Raw genomic sequence first — 18813 nt, 5'->3', positions numbered from 1 at the left:
TCTGCTTGCTTTAAGCTTATGTCTTTGAAATATGAATCTTAATAGATAGCAAGTCTGGCAAGAGAACAGGGGGTGTTAATTCATGCATGACTGGCACACAGAATAATGACTGGAATATGGTACCTGCCAAATGTGCTGCAAGCTAGAAAAATGAATTGGATACCTTTCAACAATGATGCTTACACTGTATTCTACAGATATACTGGCGTCAGCATACATAAGCGACAAAGAGGCAGTTCATCATGTAAAAAAAGGGCACGGTTAGCCTATAGATTAAATTGTAAAAAAACACACTACATTGACTAGCACACATGCACAGACCACTGCTGGCAATTAAATAAATAAATAAGAATTCAGATGTACTTACTGAGCAAACCAACAGCGACACCATTTTGTTGGAGATTAGCTAACATTTCTTATTAACAACATCCACGTTATCTGTATTTTCTTCTAGTGCCAGTGTCCTTCCAAATAATTAATACAGGTAAATAGCAAGCATTAATTAGAATAGGAGCTTACGTATTAATCTATAATTTTAGAATACATTTAACATGCAAGTTACTTACCATATATGTATGAAGGCTTTTAATAGCATTACAAGTGTTAATGCAGGAGCATTAATGTCAGCAAGACAAATTTAAACTAATGCCAATGACTGTGCTAATAAGTAATATAGATGTAAATGTCCTCATTAGGCCAAACTACAATATGTGCTAATGAGCATTAAAATCATTAATGCATTAATGCCTAAAATTTAAATACACCTCTGCAGGGCCACATTACATTTTTTATGTTTATTTTTTCTACATTACACATTATGGTGTTAAACTAGTGCATTAATTAATATGGCCACACGAATAGCAGTCAAATATATAAAAGGGAGATCACATTGTTTGTTTGTTTGTTTTTTCCAAAATAGAGCATTTTGATAATTATTGGCTCCTACAATGCAGGAGATGACTAGAAGCTGTATATTGGTTGGTAATGGTGAAAGCAATTGATGCTAGGTTTTCAACTGTCCTGCATGTTTTTTAATGTAAATATTTTTCTGGTGCTGTATGGAAAAAAGGGGAAGCTAAAAGTTTAGAAATGTCATGGTTTTGGCCCTCCAGGTGCAGCTTAGCATCTGATCTCCCCCTGTGATTTTATAATATACTGTGCACTTTGTTAGCTACTCTATATTTTGTATCTGTTGGATAATTTATTTTGTGTCACTTACATAAACTACAGTCCATGATTTAATCTGAGACCTAAAAAAAATTACAGACCAGTAGTTTGGCCTTTGGGCTTGTAAAAGCAAACCTTTTTATGAAGTACCAGTGTTGCTTGGCAAAAATGATCATAGTGCGATGAAATTTGAGTTAATGACTGGAAGGAGGACATTACGCAAATCTTCTGCTCTAGCATTTAACTTTCAAAATGGAGACTGATAAAAGGAGGAAAATAGAAAAAAACTATAAGGTGTAGCTACAAAAGGTAAAGCGTTTACATCGAGTGTGGACATTAGGGATGTGCAGAGCAAAATTTTATGTTCATATTTTTTATGTCCGAAAGGGGGTCCCACTTGCGGCCAATATGGACATAAAAAAAATCCAATGAGTTGGGTATATGTACATATGTGCAAAAAAAAAATTTAAACCCCCTCACCCTCCTTAATCCCCCCCCCCCAGACTTACCACAACTCCCTGGTGATCGAGCGAGGAGTGAGGACGTCATTTCTGCAATCCTTGGCGAGAAGCATGTGACGTCGGTGGCACGTCGAGTGACGCGGCGTCACGTGATTCCCGGCTCGTTCGCGCCGGACGGCTCGTTCGGCCCAAAAAGAACTTTTGGCCAGCTTGGGGGGGCCTCCTGACCCCCCCAAGCTGGCCAAAAGTTCTTTTTGGGCCGAACGAGCCGTCCGGCGTGAACGAGCCGGGAATCACGTGGCGCCGCGTCACTCAGACGCGGCGTCACGTGATTCCCAGCAAGTTCGCGCCGGGAATCACGCCGGGAATCACGTGACGCCGGCGTCACGTGATTCCCGGCTCGTTCGCGCCGGACGGCTCGTTCGGCCCAAAAAGAACTTTTGGCCAGCTTGGGGGGGCCTCCTGACCCCCCCAAGCTGGCCAAAAGTTCTTTTTGGGCCGAACGAGCCGTCCGGCGCGAACGAGCCGGGAATCACGTGACGCCGGCGTCACTCGACGTGCCGCCGACGTCACATGCTTCTCGCCAAGGATTGCAGAAATGGCGTCCTCACTCCTCGCTCCATCACCAGGGAGTTGTGGTAAGTCGGGGGGGGGGATTAAGGAGGGTGAGTGGGTTTATATTTTTATTTTGGCTCAACAAGCGCGATTTCCCACATATCGAACATATCTTTGTTCGATATGTGGGAAATCCGATCGTTTATGTCGAATCAATTTTTTAAGTAAAAAAAAAATATGAGTTGCGTTTTACTAATGCGGTCAATCCGAATGCACACCCCTAGTGGACATTGTTTAAAAAAATACCATCTTGAAATCCTACACTACATGTATTCCATGCATTAGAAAAGGTGAAAGGCCAAACAACAATTTCACTATAATATGAAATTAAAGAGGCTATTTAGGCCAAAAGAGCTTTTTTTCAAAAATTGGGAATAGTATCCAACTGAAGAAAACAGGAAAAAGCATATGCATTGGGAAATTATATGTGAAACATTGATAAGGCAAGCAAAAAGAGAATTTGAAAAGAACCTGACTGTAGACGCCAAAACTCATAAGAATTTTTTTTAGAATATATCTATAGCAGGAAGCCTGTGAGGGAGTCCATGGGACTATTAGATGATCGAGTGTTAAAGGAGCACTTAGGGAAGACAGGGCCATAGTGGAAAGACTACATTAATTCTTTGATACTATGTTTACAGAAGATACTGCCATCGACGATGACCCCATGTATCAAGTGCGAGAGGTTCTTGATGTCCGCTTCCTCAACCGTAGATGGGAATACCTACTGACGTGGGAGGGTTGCGGTGATGAAGATAACATCTGGGAACCCAGCCACAATATCCTCGACAAGAGCCTTTTGCAACAGTTCCATCAGGACCACCCAGGAAAACCAGGTCCTGTCAAGAGGGGCCGTAAAGGGGGGGGTACTGTTGCGGTCTCCACCGCTTCCCCTCCTTTAGCTCTGAACAGGGCTCACCCCTGCTGCTGGAAATGCCGCGCTCCGCATGCCCGGGACGCCTACGGCTCTGCTGGTTCCTCGTGGCGGCCGCCTTTGTTTGCCCGTCTCCTCGCTGCCTCGCGCGCGCGTGAGGACGCACACTATGTACGCACAGTTCCTGGAAGTCTGGCCCCGCCTGTGCTAATTATGCCACGCCCGAAGCCTGATATAACCGGCGTCCGGACGCCTTCTCTTTGCCTTGCAACGAGGTTCACTACTGCCTAGTAGTTCTGAGTTGCGCTTCGTCTGTTCCTCGTTCCTGACTGACCTTTGGATTGCCTTGACTTCGCTTCAGCCTGCCGCCTGCCTCCGACCTTGGCCCGTTCCTGACTTCGCTTCAGCCTGCCACCTGCCTCCGACCTTGGTCCGTTCCTGACTTCGCTTCAGCCTGCCGCCTGCCCCCGACTTTGGTCCATTCCTGATTCCGCTACAGCCTGCTTCAGTTCACAGCCAGCTACAGACTCCGTTCCAGTCTACAGCCTGCTTCAATCCACATCCAGCTACAGACTCCATTCCAGTATACAGCCTGCTCCAGTTCACAGCCCGCTACAGACTCCGTTCCAGTCTACAGCCTGTTCCCGCTTCAGTAGCCTACGAACCCTGCCTCATGGTCCGGCTTACTACAGGTATCGCAGCCGCCCGCTGTCCTGTCATCAGCTGGCCCTCGACCTGCACTGCTGGCCTAGAGACTCTCCTTCACTCTTTGGACTTTTCTTACTACACTCCCTGCCCAGGCTTGTCTGCCATTGACTCTGAGCTGATATCCCAAGTCCCAAGGTTCCAGGACCCTACGGGCTCCTCCTGGGGGGCTCCTGGTTCCCGGGTGAACACCGCCAGCCTGTGGCTCCGCCTCCCGGCCTACCCGGTCACCCTGGGTAGTCTGGCCCAAGGGTCCACTATCCTGCCTGCAGCACCCAACTGCAACACTGTTTTAATTTGTTTTGCTTCAAAATGAACTGAAACAAAAACCCTGAACAAAATTTGGTGGCGTTTTTGTTTTTTGCATTTAGTGTGCTTTGTTTATAAACAGTGCACATTAAATGGAAGTGCCCTTGGCTGATGCCTCACCTCATCCAACCCTTCTGTCCTCCTGATCTTCCAAAACTTTAAGATCTCTGGAGGGGGGGGGGGGGATGCTTCTTCCTCCCGACCACCTGCTGGCTTGATCTTTAATAAAAATTTATCCCACACTGAAACTGCTTTCTTTCTTACCCTCAGTTATGCATTAAATGTGATTGACCTGGGCAAATGCCCCACTTCTACCCTGGTGATCTTAGAAAAAGTGAATAGTCCTGGGAGGAGGGGTAATGCCCTCTTCCCACCTTCCTTCTGCACTCTTGATTTTCCAAAAAATTAGATTCAATGGTAGTGCTGGACTGGTGGTGGTGGGGTTGTATGTGTGTGTGTGTGGGGGGGGGGGAAGGGTTGATGCCCCCTTCCTCTCTCCCTTCTTCTGGCCTGATCTTAACAAATAAAGACAGAAATATGTATCTCTTAATTTTCCTTAAGTAACAACATTCTGAGCTGTACAAAGCTATTATTATATTCCTATCAATATTAGGGATATTATTCTTTATGCACCCAGGTGTATTACAAATCAATTCAACGTCTTTCCTCTTTGACTGGATACCTTGAGATCTACATGTTTTCCCCTCCTTGACTTTCTGCACTTCAATTGTATTTTTTCATTCTTTAGATTAAAGTACATTTGCAAAATCTTTAATCATTTTCCTCAATTTTTATAATCATATTTCATCTTATTTATTAGAGATGTGCATTTGTTTGGAATGAATGCATACAATACAATGAATGAGACCATTTTTATTTCATTTGTGGACCCCAGAAACAAACATACGTGCCCATAAATTTAAACAAAATTTTTAATTCATTTATATTTCCCATAAAAAATATGGCCCACTGAAAAGTGCTGCAGTGAGATTGGTAAATATACCAATGAACCAATGCCTGTGTGAGTTAGTAGCCTGGCTGGTAGCAAGGCAGAAGAAGTAGACAACTAGATAGGATGGAAGACAAATCAAAGTGAAGCTTTTTTTTTTAACTAACCTATAGCTGACTTGATCTAGATCAAGTGATGCAACATCCTCCTACTGAAAGGTCTGAATACTTACAAAGAAACTTCATTTTCTCTGTTGGATTTCACAGAGAAGGGTTATCTTTTCAGAAGCTCTCTTAAAATTAAAGAAAAGGTTAAAAAATGAGAGAGAAGAATTTTGGCATTGGCAAAGGGGGGTTTTTATCTTCACTTTTGTAGTCAATTTGCTATCACGGTGTGAGAGAGAAAAAAGTGCTGCTGCTCTCTGTTCACAAGAGCAGAGCAAAGGTTATTACAGAGGAGAAATAGAAGCAAAGCCAGTGAACAAATAGCAATGATTTTTAATCTCCGATGACACACTGTACTGCCTGACTAGCAGAGAGAGAAGAGCAGTGTTGCCCATTTATTCTTTGTCAGTCAGTTCTTTTGTGTGCACAAAAAGAGGTAAACAGTAGTGCTCACACAAACAGTGCATATTTGTGTGTGTGTGAAAGAGACATTTCTGCACACACCATGATAGATAGCCCTAGAAAGACAGACTGAGATTGTGCAAATGCAAGCTGCTAAATTTGCTAAGCAAGTTAATACTGTGCTTGCTAAGCTCTAAAGTGAATTCAATATATCAGCCTATTTCATTTAAAAAGAATGCACATCCATAATCACCACTCCTACACCAATACAACTCCCAATGTCTGATGCAGAGCATGCCTAACACTATCCAGCATTGGCAAACTGACTATGGAAGAAGCTGCCTTTTATTTCCATGCAAGGAGAATTGTCAAGGAAAGAAATGGACATCTGTGTACCACCAATCACTTTACATGTCAGTTTAGGTCACTGTTTTTTTTTTTTTGCATGTCTGTTTTAACACCGGTTTTGGCACCTATTTTGGGATGACTGAGAATTTGTAGTGCCTATATGACTTGCATATTATTAGCTTACTGCATTGAGTGAGGCCTCATCGTTTTAACATATATGGTATGAAAAATCGGTGCAAACATTCTGCACCAGTTTTGGCCCAGGTTTTATTACTTTAGCCTTTGTATGCCTTGTGGGCTTTTATGCTTCTGTGCTGTTTGCTTTTCCCAGCACTACACAACATGGGGGTTTTGATGCATCTATACTGTTTGCGAGTCTCCGCGTTTCATGCCTTGGAGATTTTATTGTCACTCAGACTTTCTGTCTTACTTTGAATACTGCTGTCTTGTCTTCTAATTTGCATTGACTATTAGCTTCAGTAGCAGACTGCAGTGCACAAAAACCTGATCCATGTCTGTTTCTTGTCTTTGTTAGAGTTTGTGTGTATGCACAAGGAGTGAGCACACATACAGTGCATGAGAGTTATTGGGTGTAGTATACTGTAGTATACTACATAGGTATAGCCAGTGGTAGACAGTGTGTACCACAGCCAAGCAGTCTCTCTTCTTGCTGCCTTTCCCTATTTGTGATTTTTATTGCTAGTGTCACTGCTGCTGCTCCAAGTCACTCTTAGTACTTCTAGGTGGTTCCTCCTTTGCTCCAGCAGTTTTTGAGGTCCTTTCCAAATTCATTAGGGATGTGAATCGTTTTTTGATGATTTAAAATATCGTCCGATATATTTTAAATCGTCAAAAATCGTTAGGGCCACGATACAATACCAATTCCCCCGATTTATCGTCAAAAAATCGTAAATCGGGGGAAGGGGGCGGGCAGGAAAACCGGCACACTAAAACACCCTAAAACCCACCCCCGACCCTTTAAATTAAATCCCCCACCCTCCCGAACCCCCCCCCCAAATGCCTTAAATTACCTAGGGGTCCAGCGGCGGTCCATAGCTAAATCGGGGGAAGGGGGCGGGCAGGAAAACCGGCACACTAAAACACCCTAAAACCCACCCCCGACCCTTTAAATTAAATCCCCCACCCTCCCGAACCCCCCCAAATGCCTTAAATTACCTGGGGGTCCAGCGGCGGTCTGGAACGGTCTCCTGCAATTGAATCGTGTTGTCTTCAGCCGGCGCCATTCTGTACCGCCATTTTGCAAAATGGCGGCTGCCATTGACCAACACGATTCGACTGCAGGAGGTCGTTCCGGACCCCCGCTGGACTTTTGGCAAGTCTTGTGGGGGTCAGGAGGCCCCCCCAAGCTGGCCAAAAGTCCCTGGGGGTCCAGCGGGGGTCCGGGAGCGATTTCCTGTTGCGAATCGTTTTCCGTACGGAAAATGGCGCCGGCAGGAGATCGACTGCAGGAGGTCGTTCAGCGGGGGTTCCGGACATTTCTACAAGCACCGGAGGTCCGAGAGTAAAAGATCACACCGGGACCCTTCCTCTGGACCCCAGGTAATTTAAGGCATTTTGGGGGGGTTCGGGAGGGTGGGGGATTTATTTTAAAGGGTCGGGGTGGGTTTTAGGGTTGTTTTAGTGTGCCGGTTTCCCGCCCTCCCCCCCACTGGACCCCAGGTAATTTAAGGCATTTGGGGGGGGGGGGTTCGTGAGGGTGGGGGATTTATTTTAAAGGGTCGGGGTGGGTTTTAGGGATGTTTTAGTGTGCCGGTTTTCGATTTACATGATTTTCACAATTTTCACGATATTTAAAAAACCGAAACGGCGACGATCCGATTCCCTCCCCCTCCCAGCCGAAATCGATCATTAAGACGATCGATCACACAATTCACATCTCTAATGCATGTATAACAGCTCATGCTAAACTCATCCAGAAAACGATGCAACCTATGTAGTAGGCGCAGTTTATAAAAGTAATTTTTAACAACTTTATTAATATGCAGTTGTAAAGTAAACTTGGAAATAAGAGCTACCCCTATGTCCCTTATTTCATTAGTAATTGCAATGGGCATACCATCTACGCAAACTGGGCCAGATTTTATAACATGCGCGCGCCGCGCGGGCGTAGATTTGTTCGCGCAACCCGGCGTGAACAAATCTACACCCGATTTTATAACATGCGTGCGCTGCCACGCGCATGTTATAAAATCCAGGGTCAGCGCGCGCAGGGGAGTGCACAATTGTGCAATCTGCGAGCGCCAATCTGAGCGGCCTGCCTCTGTTTCCTCCAAGGCCACTCTACATATGATACTGACAGGATTGAGGTTATTCACAACTAAGTGGAAAACCAACTCTAAGCCTAAACATCCAGCCCCTTCCCCTAATAATGTCATGTGGAAATGACATAATGCTTCTGCCAGGGATTTTCTCTGGCTTCTTCTTGCATAGGGCTTTATACCAATTTGGTTGGTGCCCTCTGCCCCTTATTTGGAGCCTTGGGGTATTCTTGACACTGTGGATGGCTCCTTTCCACCTCTCATGTTGCTTCTGGGGTTTTCTTACCTTTTTTTCTTCTGCTTTGATGCTTTATTACTGCCTTGGATGCTGTCCTGCCACTTTTAGTGCTTTGTTCACCCTTCATGGTGCCTTGAGCTGTTCATGCCACACTTAGTGCTGCTTTGCTCCTCTTATGCTGCCTTGGGCTTCATGCCACACTTTATGGTGTCTTTTCCCATCTCTTGGAGCTTTAGGGTGTTCTGGTCACTCTTGCTGCTGCTGCTTTACTTCTCACATGGGGGTAGATTTTATAAAGTGTGTGCAGGTGTCCATTTGCGCGCACTACCCGGCGCGTACACATGAATGCGCAAACTTTATAACATGTGTGCGCTGGCATACACATGTTATAAAATCCAAGGGCTGCGCACACATGCGCACCAGATTTTATAATCCATGGGCGTATGTGCAGGCGGCGCGCACAAGGGGGGAGAAATTATGCAACCTCCGCGCGGCCACTCATTTGGGCCATCCCCAGTTCCCTCTTAGTCCGCTCCAATTAAGGAGCAAACTGGGAGGGAAATTTCCTACCCCTACTCTAAACTCTCTCCCTCTTCCCCTCTCCTCTCCTCCCCACCCCCTAAACCCTACCTTTTTCATTTTTTTTTTCTTTGTTTCACATCTTACTCTTGAGCTGAAGTAAGTTGTGCGTGCCTGCAGCATGGCTCTGTCCCGGCCCGCCCCCACCCTACCCCTCCCCACCCAGAACATGCCCCCAGCCCACTCCTTCAAAGATGCCTGGCACTAATTTGTGCACCGGCTTTTACGCACGAAGCCGGACCTCTTCGAAAATTCGCCCGGCGCACGCAAGGCACGGCCATGCATGTAAAGGCTGGAATTTGCACGCTTGGAGCTTTTAAAATCCGGCCGTTAGTGCTTTGGAGAACTTCTACTTCTGTTTATAGTGTTCTGCCCCATTATTACTTGAACTATTTTCACCATTTTTGGTGCCATATTGACTCAGTTTAGGTGTGTTGGAATGCCTTCACCCTTCTGATGATATCTACCCACAAGTTTCATTAGAAATGATTAGAAAACCCACATTTTGGAGCCCAAAATCGGCTACAATGCTTCCCCCATTGATATTAATAGGAAACAAATGAACAAATAAAACAAGCAAAAATGTATCTGAAATGAGCCACATGAATAATTGTAACCTATGAAATGAATAAATGAATTGAAACAAAATTTTTACCTCTGCCCAACGCTATTATTTATCCTTCTTGTCAGAGCTACTACTCTATTACAGATTTGTATATTATCCACAAATAGGAAGACTTTTCCTTCTATCCTTCCTACAATGTCACTTATAAAGACAATGAAGAGAACCGGGCCACGCAGTAAATTTTGTGGCATTCAACTGGTCATATTTCCTTCACCACTGCTGGCCACACTGACCACTGTTCTTTGAATTATGTTGTTTAACAGAAATATATATTGGGGATTTTCTTCAATATTTAAATATAACCAGTCTTAAAAGTTATGGTTAATGAATGTGGATACTACCCTATATTGATTAAATTATCAAACAACATTGTTTAGTCTAGTTAGGAGTACCACATGGCTTAGATCATGGATGCCATCATTTTTCAGTGAATAAAAGAGAATTTGTTTTTTTTAATTACTTTACTAAAAGTTTGTACATCTACCTAGAAAGAAAACAAATTCCTCAAGGTTCCCTAGTGGAAATAGAAAACAATGTTCTGTTGTGTTCCGCGCCTGAGGTCATCCGTCGACGCGTCCCTCTACCTGACATCCATGCCGGGCCGCCGGCGGCAGCGTCAGGACAGACTGCCCTTCATCTGGGCCTGGTGCCGCCGAGCGTCGGCGCAGGCCTCTGGGCTAGCTGCCGAGTCAGGAGCTGTCCCTGCTCCTCCCTCGCAGCAGCTAGCAGCTCTCCTCCACGGCCCGAGATCCAAGATGGCCGCTGCCATCTTAAGCATGAGGCCCTTTAATTGCCTACAGCTGATCCCAATCCACCGGGCCAGAGGAAGTATAAAAGGAGACCTCCTCTGACCATTCCCTGACTTGGCAACGTTCTCCAGCGCTGTCTAGTCTGCTTGCTTCAGTGAGTTCCTTGTGCTTCGGATCTTTGTTCCTGTTTCGTCTTGGTGTTCCTGGTTCCTGACTTTGGATTGGCTGACGGTGATTCTCTGGTGTGTGACTTTGGATTGGCTTACGGGGATTCTCTCGTGTGTGACTTTGGATTGGCAAGCAGTGATTCTCTGGTGTGTGACTTCGGACTGGCAAGTGATGATCCCTTGGTGAGTGACTTTGGACTGGTGAGCGACGACCCTCTGGCACTTGACCTTGGACTTCTTCTGGACTACCATCTCCAAGGGCCCACCTAAGTCCCAGTCCCAGCAGTCCGGATCCCTACAGGCTCCTCCTGGAGGGATCGCAGACTTCTAGTGGCGAAGACACAGGTCCTCTTCTCGTCAATTCATCTGCCTCCGCAGTCGCCTCAGTCTCCAGTGCCGTGGGTCAGCTGGTCCCATCTTCTGCTCTGCCTCGCCACCCGACGAGAGAACCTACGGATCTTCCACAAGGTATACCATCCTCCCGTCGGCCCAAGGGTTCACAAGCCTGAGCATAACAGATTGCCAAGTCCATGGACCCGGCAGAGGTATCTGCCTGCCAGGCCATTCCCGGAATGGCCCAGCGCCTGAAGGATCAGCAACAGACCCCTGAATCTCTGGTCTCTGCGGTGCAGGATCTGACCCAATGCCTCGAGGCATTAGGGCCCATAAACCCTACACTGCCGTCTCTGCCTGGGGCTCAAGGAGGCCGCCCTACTCAGCCAGGCACCGTCCAGGCCTCCAGGGGTGATCTGGGGCAAGAAACTCCCACACAACTCCCGGCACCCTCTCGATATGCCAGAGATGAGAAGTTGTGTCGAAGATTCCTTAGCCAGTACCAGGTCCATTTTTCCTTGCTGCCTGCGCAGTTTCCCAGTGACCTGGTCAAAACCAGCTACATTATGTCCCTGCTCGACGGGAAACCTCTGATCTGGGCCTCTCATCTGTGGGAAAGAAGGGACCCTGTCTTTGAAAACTTGAATCAGTTTCTGTCGGCTTTCCGGCAGATTTTTGATGAGCCCATCTGCAAACCCACTGCGGTCTCAGAATTGCTCTGATTGCGACAGGGTACTCGGACAGTGGCTGAATACGCAACGGAATTCCGCACCCTGGCCGCAGAGCTGAATTGGAGAGAAGATTGCCTCCATGGGATCTTCTTGGAAGGGCTAGCCTCGCGCCTTCAGAATGAACTAGCGGCGAAGGAACTCCCAGATGACCTCAATGGCATGATAGAATTGGCCAATCGAGTGGATCGTCAGATGAGGTTTCGCCTTCCGGTAGTCAAGGCAGTGAGAAGGCCCTCACCTTCCTCCAAGAGTGTATCTGAAGCCCTTCGAGCACCCGCCAAGGAGCCCATGGAGTTGGGTCGTGGGAGAATGTCTCCTCAAGAGCGTCGGTGGCGCACGAAGGAAGGACTTTGCTTTTATTGCGGCGCAGCAGGCCATCAAATAGCCACCTGCCCAGCACGACCGGAAAACTCCCGGGCCTAGGACCTGAAGGAGGTCTCTTCCTGGGCCTTACTTCACCCGCACCTCCACTAATGCTGCCAGTGGCGTTAACCTCGGTGGATGGGGAGTTCCACATGCTAGCCCTAGTGGACTCCGGCGCCGGCGGCAATTTTATAATGAAAGGCCTGGTGGAATACTTAAAGATTCCACAAGTTCGTCTCCCAGATCCCATGGTCATCTCCTCAATCCAAGGGAAGTCCCTTCCAGAACAGGTGACACACACCACGATTCCTGTCCAGCTGAGGGCTTGGGTCCTCCACCAAGAGCAGAATGTAGTATTACATTCATCCGGTCATCCTGGGTCTTCCCTGGCTTCAGGAGCATGAGCCTCAGTTCGACTGGAAGACCTTACAGCTGTCTCGCTGGGGGCCAAATTGCCACAACAATTGCCTCCAATCTGTGACTCCAGCTTCCTGCTCAATTGTCTCCTCCAGCCTTCCAGGCCTGCTGGCTCCCTACACCTCGTTCGCGGATGTTTTCTTGAAACAACGGGCCGAGATACTTCCACCTCATCGATCGTTTGATTGTGCCATCAATCTCCTCCCAGGTACTGAGACTCCTCGAGGACGCACCTATGCCCTCTCGCTGGCCGAGACGCTGGCCATGAAAGAGTACATTGAGGAAAACTTGGAGAGAGGGTTTATCTGAAAATCAAAGTCCCCAGCAGGGGCTGGGTTCTTCTTTGTCACAAAGAAGGATGGTAGCCTTCGCCCCTGCATTGACTATCGGGGCTTGAATGCTATAACAGTCAAGGACCGTTATCCCTTGCCCCTCATCTCTGAGCTCTTCGACCGGCTGCAAGGTGCGAAGATCTTCACTAAGTTGGATCTCCGAGGGGCGTACAATTTGATCCGTATCAAGCAAGGTGATGAATGGAAGACGGTGTTCAATACCTGAGACGGCCACTATGAATATCTAGTGATGCCGTTCAGGCTCTGTAATGCTCCCACGGTGTTCAGGAACACCATGAATGAGATACTCTGCGACCTCCTGTATCAAAGCGTGGTCGTATACTTGGACGACATCCTGATATTCTCAGACACCCTGGCCGCTCACTGTCAGCACGTCATCCAGGAATTGCAACGTCTCCGAGAACATCAGTTATACGCGAAACTGGAAAAGTGCCTCTTTGAGAAGGAGTCCCTTCCCTTCCTGGGATACATTATATCCAGTGAAGGGTTCCATATGGACCCCCAGAAATTGAAAGCCATTCGCGAATGGCCCCAGGCCTCCGGATTAAAGGCACTCCAGCTATTCTTGGGTTTCGCAAATTATTACCGGTCATTCATCCCACACTATGCGTCCATAGTGGCCCCGATGACCGCCCTGACCCAGAAAGGCACGGACCCCAAGAAGTGGCCTCTGGGAGTGGAGACTACCTTTCATCACCTCAAGGAGGCGTTCCTGCAACAACCATGCCTTCGGCACCCAGACCCGCAGCAGCCGTTCATCATTGAAGTAGACGCCTCCTCAGAAGTCAGACTTCTGAAAGCCATAAACTACACCCATGTGCCTTCCTCCCTTGCCAGTTCTCCTTGGCGGAGTGAAACTACACCTTAGGCAACCAAGAGCTCTTAACGATTCAGGTCGCCCTTGAAGAATGTCGCCCTTGGCTAGAGGGGCACAGCACCAATTCACAGTCTATACAGACCATAAGAATCTCGAATACCTGCTCCGAGTGCAGCAGCTCAACCCACAGCAGGCACGATGGGCTCTGTTTTTTACCCGGTTTAACTTTGTCCTTTGTTACAGACCGGCAGGGAAGAATATCAAGGCTGACGCCCTATCACAGGTATTTGTATCCACGGAGGGTTCTGAGGAACCACAGCACATCATTGAGCCATCCCGTATCCTCCTGTCTGCTACCACGACCATCCCTCCTGGGAAAACTCTGGTCCCGCCACGCTTGCGGAAACAAGTGCTGGCATGGGCTCACAATTCCTGCTGTTCCGGTCATCCAGGGCAATCCCAGATGCTGCAGACCCTGTGCCGGTACTACTGGTGGCCAAAGGTTAATAAGGATGTCCGGGCTTATGTGGAGTCCTGCCAGTCCTGTGCAAGAGGATCTCCGGTTCGACCCCAGGCTTACTTCGGCCATTACCTGCGCCTTCTGAACCGTGGACCCATGTGGCAACTGACTTTGTGGTCGACCTGCCACTATCCAGTGGCAACACGGTAATATGGGTGGTCATCGACCGCTTTAGTAAAATGGCGCACTTCGTGCCCTTGTCAGGATTGCCATCCACACCACAGCTAGCTCAGCTGTTCGTCCAGCACATTTTCAGGCTACATGGCCTACCTAAGGGCATCCTGTCGGATCGAGGGCCTCAATTCACTACCAAGTTCTGGAGGGCCCTCTGCCAGAAGGTCGACGTCACGCTAGACTATACGTCCGCTTACCACCCACAGACCAATGGTCTCACGGAGAGAACAAACCAGACTTTGAAACAATTCCTCCGCCTGTATGTCAATGAGAAACAAGATGACTGGGCTAGCCTGCTACCCTGGGCCGTATTTGCTCTAAATTATTATATCTCCGTTGCTACGGGATCCTCTCCATTTCAGATAGTGTATGGGAAACAGCCACGTCCGCCACTGCCTGTCCCTATCACAGTTACGTCTCCGGTAGCTCAACTCTCTGCTGATGAGTTGCACCACCTGTGGATATCCATGCAACGTGCCCTGATCAAGGCCAGCCAGGCAGCTAAGAAGTATGCTGACCAGTGTAGAAGACCATACCCGCTTCTCAGGCCGGGCCAAAAGGTTTGGTTAAGCACGCAGTTCATCCGCTTGAAGCTACCATCATCGCGACTGGCCCCACGATTCGTCGGGCCGTTTCCCATCATCCGGCAGGTGGGTGCTGTCTCGTATCAACTGCGGCTTCCCCCATCCCTCAAGATATACAACACGTTCCACATCTCCCTCCTGAAGCCTCTAGTATTGTCGTGGCCTTCCAGCACGCCTCCGACTCCTCAACCTGTTGCCTCGGAAGATGACATCACCTATCAGGTCCGGGAGGTCTTAGATGTGAGGAAACACCGGAAGAAGTGGGAGTACCTTATAGTGTGGGAGGGCTTTGGCCCCAAGGAAAACACCTGGGAACCATTGGCTAACATCCTGGACCGGAATCTGCTGGAGCAATTCCACAGAGACCATTCATCTAAGCCCAGGCCTCCGGGAAGGCGCCCGAAAGAGGGGGGTACTGTTGTGTTCCATGACCGCGGCCATCCGTGGGCGCCACCCAATACCTGACCTCTGTGCCGGGCCGTCGGCGGCAGTGTCAGGGCAGACTGCCCTTCGTCTGGGCCCGGTGCCACCTCGCGTCGGTGCGGGCCGCCGGGTCAGGAGCCGTCCCTGCTCCTCCCTCACGGCAGCTAGAAGCTCTCCTCTGCAGGCCGAGATCCAAGATGGCCGCTGCCATCTTAGGAGCGAGGCTGTGCCGCCTCACCAGAATTAAAGGGACCTCGTCCCTTTAATTGCCTACGGCTGATCCCAATCCACCGGGCCGGAGGATTGACCATTCCCTGACTTGGCAACGTTCTCCAGCGCTGTCTAGTCTGCTTGCTTCGGTGAGTTCCTTGTGCTTTGGATTCTTGTTCCTGTTTCATCTTGGTGTTCCTGGTTCCTGACTTCGGATTGGCTGACGGTGATTCTCTGGCGTGTGACTTTAGATTGGCTTACGGTGATTCTCTGGTGTGTGACTTTGGATTGGCAAGCAGTGATTCTCTGGTGTGTGACTTCGGACTGGCAAGTGGTGATCCCTTGGTGCATGAATTCGGACTGGTGACCTTGGACTTCTTCTGGACTACCATCTCCAAGGGCCCGCCTAAGTCCCAGCAGTCCGGGTCCCTATGGGCTCCTCTCGAAGGGACCTTGGGCTTCCTGGGCAAAGCTCCAGTCAGCCCTTGCATCGATTCCTTAACCTCTCAAAGGTCCACCTAAGTCCCAGCGGTCTGGGTCCCTACGGGCTCCTCCTGGGGGGATTGCAGACTTCCAGTGGTGAAGAAACAGGTCCTCTTCTCGTCAATTCATCTGCCTCCGCAGTCGCCTCAGTCTCCAGTGTCGAGGGTCAGCTGGTCCCATCTTCTGCTCTGTCTCGCCACCCGACAAGAGAACCTACGGATCTTCTGCAAGGTATACCATCCTCCCGTCGGCCCAAGGGTTCACAAGCCTGAGCATAACATGTTCTCTGAAAGCTTTCGAATACTTACTTAAATCTATTCCCATCCCCACCCCCACCTTCCACTTATTTAGCAATATCTTTCTTCATTTAGTTATAGTATGCTTCAAATGTTGATAAGAAATGACAGCATAATTATAGCAATTCAATAAAGTGTATGATAGAAAAACTGTAGCTCTAATTAAAATAATATTTAGCATACATAGCTGTTATTGTCCTTACAAAATAATGGCAACATGTAAATTTGGTTTACAATACATTGAATTTAGAAATGAGTGACATTCCTTGTTTTGCAGAATACAACAGCTGGAGGTAATAGTTTTGTGCATTTTAACTGAGTACTTTGTTCTATTGGGGGTCGATTTTCAAACCTGCATGCGGGTGTCCATGTGCACGTAGCTCCCGGCACACACATATGGACCTGACGATTGTATAACATGCACATGTCACTGCACGTATATTATAAAATATGATATCCACGCACACATGCATGCTTGATTTTATAATCGGCAAGTGCATGTGCGTGCGGGTGCCCCATTCGCATGCGCAGGGGGGATTTTTCAATTACGCATGGCGACTCGATCGGCATTGTTCCCAGTTTCCTCCCAGTCCACTCCAATTAAAGAGCAGACTGGGAGGGACCTTCCCTAACGCTAACCCTAACCCTATCTTTCCTCCCTCTTCCCCTCTCCTCTGCCAGTGCGTGCTTACCCAGGATTGCATTTAATGGTCCTGGCCCGCCCCCTGCCTTGCCCCTCCCCACCCAGACCCCTTCCCCCAACCCACCCCTTTTCTTTGACCTGGCACTTCTGCATATATCGGGGGTACTGGGGTAGATTTTCAAACCGCGCGAATTGGCGTACTTTTGCTGGCGCATCAGGCGCAAGCAAAAGTACGCGGGATTTTAGTAGATACGCGCGTAGCCACGCGTATCCGCTAAAATCCTGGATCGGCGCGCGCAAGGCTATCGATTCTGTATAGCCGGCGCGCGCCGAGCCGCGCAGCCTACCCCCGTTCCCTCCGAGGCCGCTCCGAAATCGGAGCGGCCTCGGAGGGAACTTTCTTTTGCCCTCCCCTCACCTTCCCCTCCCTTCCCCTACCTAACCCACCCGCCCAGCCCTGTCTAAACCCCCCCTTACCTTTGTCGGGGGATTTACGCCTCCCGGAGGGAGACGTAAATCCCCGCGCGCCAGCGGGCCGCTAGCGCGCCGGGACACGGCCTGGGGGCGGGTACGGAGGGCGCGACCACGCCCCCGGACCGCCCCGGGCCATAACCACACCCCCGGGCCCACCCCCAAAACGCTGCCGACATGCACCCAAAACGCCGTGTTGACCGGGCCCGCCCCCGACACGCCCCCCTCACCAAACCCCGGGACTTACGCGAGTCCCGAGGTCTGCGCGTGCCGGTAGGCCTATTGAACATAGGCGCACCGGCGCGCAGGGCCCTGCTCGCCTACATCCGGCCGGATTTAGGCGGATTTAGGCGAGCAGGGCTCTGAAAATCCGCCCCTATATGTGTGGCCGGGCCCATTCAAAAATGCGCATGGCATGTAGATCCCAGCCACGCGCATAACCCCCAAATTTTATGTGCGCAGCATTTTTAAAATATTTTAATCTAATTGTTTTTATAGCTTTGATTTCTCTCTCTTTCTCTTTCTCTTTCTCTCTCTTTTTAACTCTTTCTCTCTCATTCACTTACTTTCTTTCTCTCTCTTTCTAATTCTCTCTCTCGCTTTCTCTTGATTTGAGAGGCTAGAAAGATACAAAAGTCTCCAAATCAAACAAGATTCATCACATTAGTTACCAAACATACTTGCTTCTATAATACTCTACAGAAATATCCATTTACAGTAACCTCTTCTATCAATGGATCATTAAGGCACCAAGTTCAAAGTGAATTCATTTTATATTCTGTCAAAAGTCCAGTGGCTTTGTCATTACAAAATTCATTAATCATTTATCTGAAATATGTATATTTATTTATCTATTTATAGAGATTTCTATTTCACCCACTTGCCAGGCTGTCTATTCTGGCAGATTACAGGAAATTAAAATATAATAACAATACAGTTAAGTAACATAACATACATTAAAAACATCAATACCTATAAACGAAGCATGACCGACGTGCCGCAAATGCGCAGTAGAGACCAGCTCTACCGTGCATGTGCGGGCGAGCACGTCGATCTGACGCTAAGAAAAAAAATGGCGGCGTCCAGTGGCAGCAGCGGGCGGCGGCGGTACCGGCAGCGGGCGGCGACGGCGGGAGTGAGGTGGTAGCGGCCAGTACCGAGGGAGGGCGGGGGAGCGAGAGAGATGAGGGAGAGGGCGGGAGGAAGAGAGAGAGAGAGGGACGGATGAGTGGGACGGAGAGAGGACGGAGAGAGAGGGACTGAGTGGGAGGGAGGGATTGAGTGAGGGGGAGGACTGGGGGGTAAGGGAGGGGGGGACTGATGTGGACTGAGTGAGAGGGTGAGTGGGACTGAGGGAGGGAGTG

This window comes from Rhinatrema bivittatum, chromosome 3 (genome assembly GCF_901001135.1).
Source record: "Rhinatrema bivittatum chromosome 3, aRhiBiv1.1, whole genome shotgun sequence".
Classification (NCBI taxonomy): domain Eukaryota; kingdom Metazoa; phylum Chordata; class Amphibia; order Gymnophiona; family Rhinatrematidae; genus Rhinatrema; species Rhinatrema bivittatum.
The sequence above is the reverse complement of the archived record's forward strand: the minus strand, read 5'-3'. Positions refer to the sequence as shown.